We start from the raw sequence: 8,222 nt of genomic DNA, 5'->3' as shown, positions 1-8,222 counted from the left end.
GGTTAGATTATTTATTGAGATTTTTCTTGTTTCTTGAGGTAGGCTTGTAAAGTTATAAACTTCCCTCTTAGAACTGCTTTTGCTGCATCCCATAGGATTTGGATTGTCGTGTTTTCATTGTTATTTGTCCCTAGGAATTTTTTGATTTCCTCTTTGATTCCTTCAGTGATCTCTTGGTTATTTAGTAACGTAGCATTTAGCTTCCATGTGCTTGTGTCTTTAACGTTTTTTCCTCTGTAATTCATTTCTAATCTCATAGTGTTGTGGTCAGAAAAGGTGCTTGATATGATTTCAATTTTCTTAAATTTATTGAGGCTTGATTTGTGACCCAAGATGTGATCTATCCTGGAGAATGTTCCGTGCGCACTTGAGAAGAAAGTGTAATCTGCTGTTTTTGGATGGAATGTCCTATAAATATCAATTAAATCTCTCTGGTCTATTGTGTCATTTAAAGCTTTGTTTCCTTTTTTATCTTCATTTTGTATGATCTGTCCATTGGTGTAAGTGAGGTGTTAAAGTCCCCCACTCTTACTCTGTTACTGTCGATTTCCTCTTTTATAGCTGTTAGCAGTTGCATTATGTATTGAGATGCTCCTATGTTGGGTGCATATATATTTATAATTGTTATATCTTCTTCTTGGATTGATTCCTTGATCATTATGTAGTGTCCTTCCTTGTTTGTTGTAACATTCTTTATTTTAAAGTCTATTTTATCTTATATGAGTATTGCTACTCCAGCTACTTTTGATTTCCATTTGCATGGAATATCTTTTTCCATCCCCTCACTTTCAGTCTGTATGTGTCCCTAGGTCTGAAGTGGGTCTCTTGTAGACAGCATATATTTGGGTCTTGGTTTTGTATCCATTCAGCAAGCCTGTGTCTTTTGGTTGGAGCGTTTAATCCATTCACGTTTAAGGTAATTATCGATATGTATGTTCCTATGACCATTTTCTTAATTGTTTTGTGTTTGTTTTTGTAGGTCCTTTTCTTCTCTTGTGTTTCCCACTTAGAGAAGTTCCTTTAGCATTTGTTGTAGAGCTGGTTTGGTGGTGCTGAATTCTCTTAGCTTTTGCTTGTCTGTAAAGTTTTTGATTTCTCCATCAAATCTAAATGAGATCCTTGCTGGGTAGAGTAATCTTGCTTGTACCTTCTTCTCTTTCACCATTTTAAGTATATCATGCCACTCCCTTCTGGCTTGTAGAGTTTCTGCTGAGAAATCAGCTGTTAACCTTATGGGAGTTCCGTTGAATGTTATTTGTCATTTTTCCCTTGCTGCTTTCAATAATTTTTCTTTGTCGTTAATTTTTGCCAATTTGATTACTATGTGTCTCGGTGTGTTTCTCCTTGGGTTTATCCTGTATGGGACTTACTGTGCTTCCTGGACTTGGGTGGCTATTTCCTTTCCCATGTCAGGGAAATTTTCGACTATAATCTCTTCAAATATTTTCTCTCTTTCTTTCTCTCTCTCTTCTCCTTCTGGGACCTCTATAATGCAAATGTTGTTGCACTTAATGTTGTCCCAGAGGTCTCTTAGGCTGTCTTCATTTCTTCTCATTCTTTTTCTTTATTCTGTTCTGCAGCAGTGAATTCCACCATTCTGTCTTCCAGGTCACTTATCCATTCTTCTGCCTCAGTTATTCTGCTATTGATTCCTTCTTGTGTAGTTTTCATCTCAGTTACTGTATTGTTCATCTCTGTTTGTTTGTTCTTTAATTCTTCTAGGTCTTTTTTAAACATTTCTTGCACCTTCTCGATCTTTGCGTCCATTGTTTTTCCGTGGTCCTGGATCATCTTCACTATCATTATTTTGAATTCTTTTCCTGGATGTTTGCCTATCTCCACTTCACGTAGTTGTTTTTCTGGGGCTTTATCTTGTTCCTTCATCTGTTACATAGCCCTCTGCCTTTTCATCTTGTCTATCTTTCTGTGGATATGGTTTTTGTTCCACAAGCTGCAGGATTGTAGTTCTTCTTGTTTCTGCTGTCTGCCCTCTGGTGGATGAGGGTATCTTGAGTCAAACTCTTTTATTAAAGAAAAAGACATACAACCATTAATACATAAATTAAATAATTTATTTAGTATTTAAAGAAAATATGAAATGGCAGGGGTAGAGGAAATTTTATTGAGTTCCTGTTATGTGCCACAAATATAGAGAATCTTATGCATTTTTAAATGTATAAAAGACCTAAATGTAAGACTGGATATGATGAATTCCTAGAGGAAAAAAGGCAGAACCCTCATTGACATAAGTCACAGCAATATTTTTTGGATCCATCTCCTAATGTAAAGCAAATAAAAACAAAAGTAAACAAATGAGACCTAATTAAATTTAAAAGCTTTTGCACAGCAAAGTAAACCATTGACAAAATGAAAAGACAACCTATTGAATAGGAGAAAATGTTTGCAAATGATATGACTGATAAGAGATTAATATCCAACTAAAACTCAACATCAAAAAAAACAAACAATGCAATTTTTAAATGGGCAGAAGAACTGAGTAGACATTTTTCCCAATGCAGATGGCCAAGAGGCACATGAAAAGATGCTCAACATCACTAATCATTAGGTAAATGCAAATCAAAACCACAATAAAATACCACCTCACTCTTGCTGTCATCAAAAAGAACACAAATAACAAATGTTGATGAAGATATGGAGAAAAAGGACCCCTTGTACACTGTTGGTGGGAGTGTAAATTGGTCCAGCCACTGTGGAAAACAGTAGGGAGGTTTCGCCAAAAACTAAAAATAGAACTACCATATGAACCAGCAATTCCACTCCTGCATGTATATCTGGAAAAAAAAAAAAAAAAAAAACACTAATTTGAAAAGATACATGCACCTCAATGTTCATAGCAGCATCATTTATAATTGCCAAGAAATGAAAGCAATCTAAATGTCCATCAACAGATGAATGGATAAAGAAGATGTGATATATGAGAGATATACACACACACACACACACACACATACACAATGGAATACTAGTCAGCCATTAAAAAGAATGAAATTGTGCCATTTTCACTCAAATGGATGGGTTTGGAGGGCATTGTGTTAGGTGAAATAAGTCAGACATATAATGTCAAATATTGTATGATATCACTTAGATGTGGAATCTAAAAAATACAACAGACTAATGAATATAACAAAAAAGAAGCAGACTCACAGATATAGAGAACAAACTAGTGGTTACCAGTGGGGAAAGGGAAGAGGGGAAGGTCAATGTAGGGGTAGGGGAGTAAGAGGTACAAACTATTAGGTGTAAAATAAGGTACAAGAATACATTGTACAAAATGGGGAATATAGCCAATATTTTATAATAACTATAAATGGAGTATGTACTTTAAAAATTGTGAATCACTATTGTACACCTTTAACTTATATAATATTGTACAGCAACTATACTTCAATAAAAAAAATTGTATCACTACCTGAAAGAGAGGCAATATCGCCCTCACTTTTGGAAGTTCAGAGAAACTAAGTAATTTATCTAAGTTCAAAGTCACAAAGAAAGAAAAAAGAGTGGATAAATTTTAGTTAGCAGCTCAGGAATACACAAATCCCAATTTATTTTATACATTTAACACCATAACACATTAAACACAGTTTTGAAAACTTTGAAATAATCTTACTTATAAACTTTGAGGAAAAAATATAAGTTACTAAAAAATAGAACCCAATGGTCTTTCAAATGACTAATACACAAATACCAGTAACATTTATCTCAATTGCTCAAGTATAGTCCAAAAACATAAAATATTTTAGTATAATTGATAACATCATCAGATTATAGGAAGAAAATTTTATGATGTTGACAAAAGAGAGTGAAGTCACTTTATACAATACAGCAGTCATTCCTAGTAAACACACTAAATAAAATAGAAATAAATTAAATCTACCTAGTAAATGTACTAAATAAAATAGAAATAAATTAAATCTACTTAAATATAATAAACAATTTTCTACAATCTGCAATTAATATTATCTTAAATTGCAAATATGTTTAAGGAGCAAGAACTAAATGGCCAGTGTTAAGATTATTATACAATATTCACATGAGTTTCTAATAAGTAGAACAACAACAAAAAATGGACATAATTAGCATAGACCACGTTTTATTTGTAAAGGTACAATTGTATATTTAGAAAAATCTAAGATATAAAATTACAGAGATAAGATAAAATAATAAAAACCAGTATAAAGTGGCTGATTTATAACTATTGTAAAGTGCAAAGTTCTATAGCTGTGTTCTAATTTAACAACAGCAACATTAAAAAGTGGTAAAAAAAAAATAAACCCTTGACAATAGAAAGGAAAAATCTGCAATCTGTACAAATAAATTTAATTTTTAAAATCACATATTTTTATGAACAGAATCGTACGATCTTATTGATAGAAATAATAACTGAACAAATAGAAATGAATAAGGTTGACTTTAATCTTACTTGAAAAAGCAAATACTGGGCTATTTTCTTTGAATTTTTACATCTCTGTCCATGAGTGAGATTGGCCTGTAGTTTTCTAAAGTATCCTGTAATTTCCTTTACTATCTTGAATCAGTTTAGGTTACATTTTTGTAAGAATTAATCAATATCACCTAACTTTTTACTGTCATATACTTGAGCATAATACTTTATTTACTTTATAAACTCTGCTTTCCTGTAATCATGTTTCTATTTTTGTTCCTAGTATTATTGCTGACTCTTTTCTTTTACAGGTCTCTGTGTTTTTGTTTTGTTTTGTTTTGTGGAGAGAGAGTGGTAGAAAACCCATATTTGATTGGTTTCCTGTTTTAAATGTCCATTTTGCATTTCAATTATTTCTGCTCTTAGCTATATTAGTTGATTCCTTCTGTTTTCCTTCTGCATATTTTGGTGTTCTAATATTAAGTTATAGGTTTAGTTTATTAATATTAGACTAATATTAGACTTTACTTCATTTCAACTTAAATATTTGTGAAAAACACCTCACAAATTTTTTATGTAGCAGTATGTATATTTATATTTAGCAACTAACACCTACCCAGAAACATATTGGTAGTTAAACGGATATCTGTGAATTTATGAAGAGACCTGGATTTGTAATAAAAATGGATTCAATTGTAATAATTTTGTAAGTTTGATAGGGGAAATTGAAGGAATACCATTTATGAATAAGGTAATATAAGCATGGATTCCACTGCATTATACTGAAACTGTTGACATTAAATCACTATATAAAAGCTAATGCTGATTGACAGTTATATAGAAAAAAAAGTTTTAATTATTTTGCTATACAACCAAACATCCAGATGAATATCCCGAAAGAACTCAAAATAAGCATTTTCAGTTGTCAAAAAGTAATCAAAACATATTCAAATAAATTAATTCTTTAGTTTCAGAATGGAAATTAACACAAAAACGACCTTGTAGATGAGATAAAATCAGTTTTTCTGACAACATATCCCAGCACATATTCAATGTGTTACTTACCAGCTCAGGCTAAAAATATCAGTTGTTAATGAGAATGAATCCAAAACATGTCTATCAAATAGGAAGTTTCACATCAGGATTGGATCTTCAAGCATTTGTTCCCTTAAGTAGCAAGATGCAGTAACTCGTAATTCAGATCTGAGTCCCTTATTAAATAACTGTAACTCAAACACTTTGTCATTCCACAATCCCTTATTTTTCAATATTAATTTTTTTTAGGAAACAGTAAGTTTTGCTGGATGCATTGTTTATATTTTAGAAATATCTATTTTAAAAAAATTATGCATAAAATCTAGCAAATTTTTAACTCAATTTTTTCTGACATTTATCCTCTTTTACTACCACTGCTCAGGCGAAATAATTTAATTTGTGCAACAGGGCATTTTGAAACATTTGACCTTCATGTACACCTTTGTTGACAGTATTCTAATTAATATCAGGAAACATATTTCAAAGTTTAAAGACATCTACATGGTGTTTACCTGATGCTTAGTTTGATGTACAAAATAAATGTTCCTTAGACTATTATAAAAGGGGGTAGGGCAGATTATGGGGAGTTGTTCAGAGGCAGCGACTCTATGACAGGCACTATGGAAAAAATTGAGGTGAATAAATAAATTTCAAAATTGTCAACTCAAAGAGATGTCATGGCATTATTTATTTTATTGATGATGCATTTTAATGGACAAAAATAGCTATGTGCATTGGTTATCTATTGCTGTGTAAGAAATTGCCACACACTAGCAGTTTATAAGAATATATATTTATTATCTCACAGTTTCTGTGTGAAAGGAGTCCAGCATGGTTTATCTGAGTATTCTCCTTCAGGATCTCCAAAAGGCTGCAAGCAAGGTGCCAGTTGTGCCTTTTGTCTTACCTCAGATCTCTAATGGGGAAGGATCCACTTCCAAGCTGATCTGGTTGTTGGAATAACGTGGTTCTTTGTTCGTTGTTGGACTGAGGACCTCTGCTTTTGTTGGTTGTTGGCTGGAGGCTGCCCTCAGTTCCTTGACACATGGGCTTATTTATATGGCAACTCACAATGAAGCAGTGTGTTTCATCAAAGACAACGAGGGAGAGAGACCACAGTGAGTCTGCGGGTAAGACAGAAGTCAAAATCCTGTGTAATCCAATCATGGAAGTGATGCTCCATAACTTTTGCTGAAGTAAGTCTCAAGCCTCATGAACATTCAAGGGAAGAGGGTTACACAAGAGTGTGACTACCTGAAGGTAGAGATCGCTGGGGGTCATTTGAAAGCCTGTTTATTTCATCCTAAAACTAGCTAAAAACAGAAACTGATATAAGTCAATTAGATGTTGTGATACACACAGTTGTTATAATGCCAGAAGAAGCAGTTTCCAAATTAAACTTTCCAAATTCCCCAAACAAAGAAACAAAAAAATTTATCCAGGCTACCATGTGATCTCCTGCACCTGCCAGGACCAGGAAGCTGAGCACCCAGAAAGCTGCAGCCACAATGGTGGGTTCCCACATCCTTGTTAGGATCCACATCAGCAAAATAGATGACTGCACCGTAGCACTCAACATCTTTGAAGATAAGATCTGGTCAATGTGACCTCCATTAAAGCTCCACACCTACAGACACAAATGTCGCCAGCACCATTAATTCCAGCAGAAAAGCAAATGAAACACAGCTTTTATCATCTGATGTTCAGTTTCACTTTTCAAATCTCAGGCATAAATACGAGCTTGGCACAAGTTATGTTACAGGCAGCAAAGTTTTGAGAGACTCTGGAAAATATTATATTTAACCTTCTAAATAAATTTACATTAAAACATACTTACAGGAGTTTTGGAGAGACTTGGGTAACAAAATCTTCTTCATTGCTGTAGTCCTCACAACGACTGGCAACTCAGAGCCCCCAACATATGATCCCTTTCTAGTTAAACTTCCAACTTGTAATAAAATACTAGCTGTAGTCTCCCTTCTAAGATAATGTAACTATACTTCCTACAATAAATGTAACTATACTTCCTTTAATAAAGGAGTACTTATCGCCTTCCTTAAATAGAAGAATGATTAGCCATTGAAACCATTTTGAATGATGTTTGTTTCCCCTCTCTCTTAGTCTAAACAAGTATCCTGAAACTAAAGAATGGAATATTAAGTCATATGTTATACTATCAAAATGCTTCATATAAAATTTCAGAGGAAAATTATTATTATATATATTTTATGGCTAGCTAGCTAGCTAGATAACACTAGATGTAATGAAAAGAGTGTGGGTAAATTCTATCTATAGCAATTTGTTAGCTCTCATTTATTCAGCTTGTCATGAAACCAAATATATTTGCTGTTTGTAAATTTTTATTGTTCATTTCATGTTTCTTCCCTGCCCTCTGCCAACCTCTTAGCTTCTCAGTATCATTTTACTGATAGTAAAACCCAAAATATATTTGAAAGATTAGAACATTTTCAGATCCTGCTTGCGTGAGATTCATGCAATATTCTATTACATTTTTCCCTGATTGTGCTGGTATTATGAAACTCTTCAGAAAATTTCTTGGGTTTCAGAGATATGTTTCCATGCCAAGATTGTGTGATATCAATCCTATATTCCACTGACAATCAAAGGGTCCTACAAACATGTCTCCATCAGTAAATTTCCTTTGCCATGACCCAGGGATTGCTACGTGTTTTCCAAAACTATTGACTATAGGCACAATCATAACAGCTGAGCAATAAACCATGCTTGGTGTCAAAATTCTCACGACCCATGAAGTTAGGAA

The sequence above is a fragment of the Balaenoptera borealis genome, assembly GCF_965194805.1.
Source record: "Balaenoptera borealis genome assembly, chromosome: 5".
Lineage (NCBI taxonomy): Eukaryota > Metazoa > Chordata > Mammalia > Artiodactyla > Balaenopteridae > Balaenoptera > Balaenoptera borealis.
Note: the sequence above shows the minus strand (reverse complement) of the source record.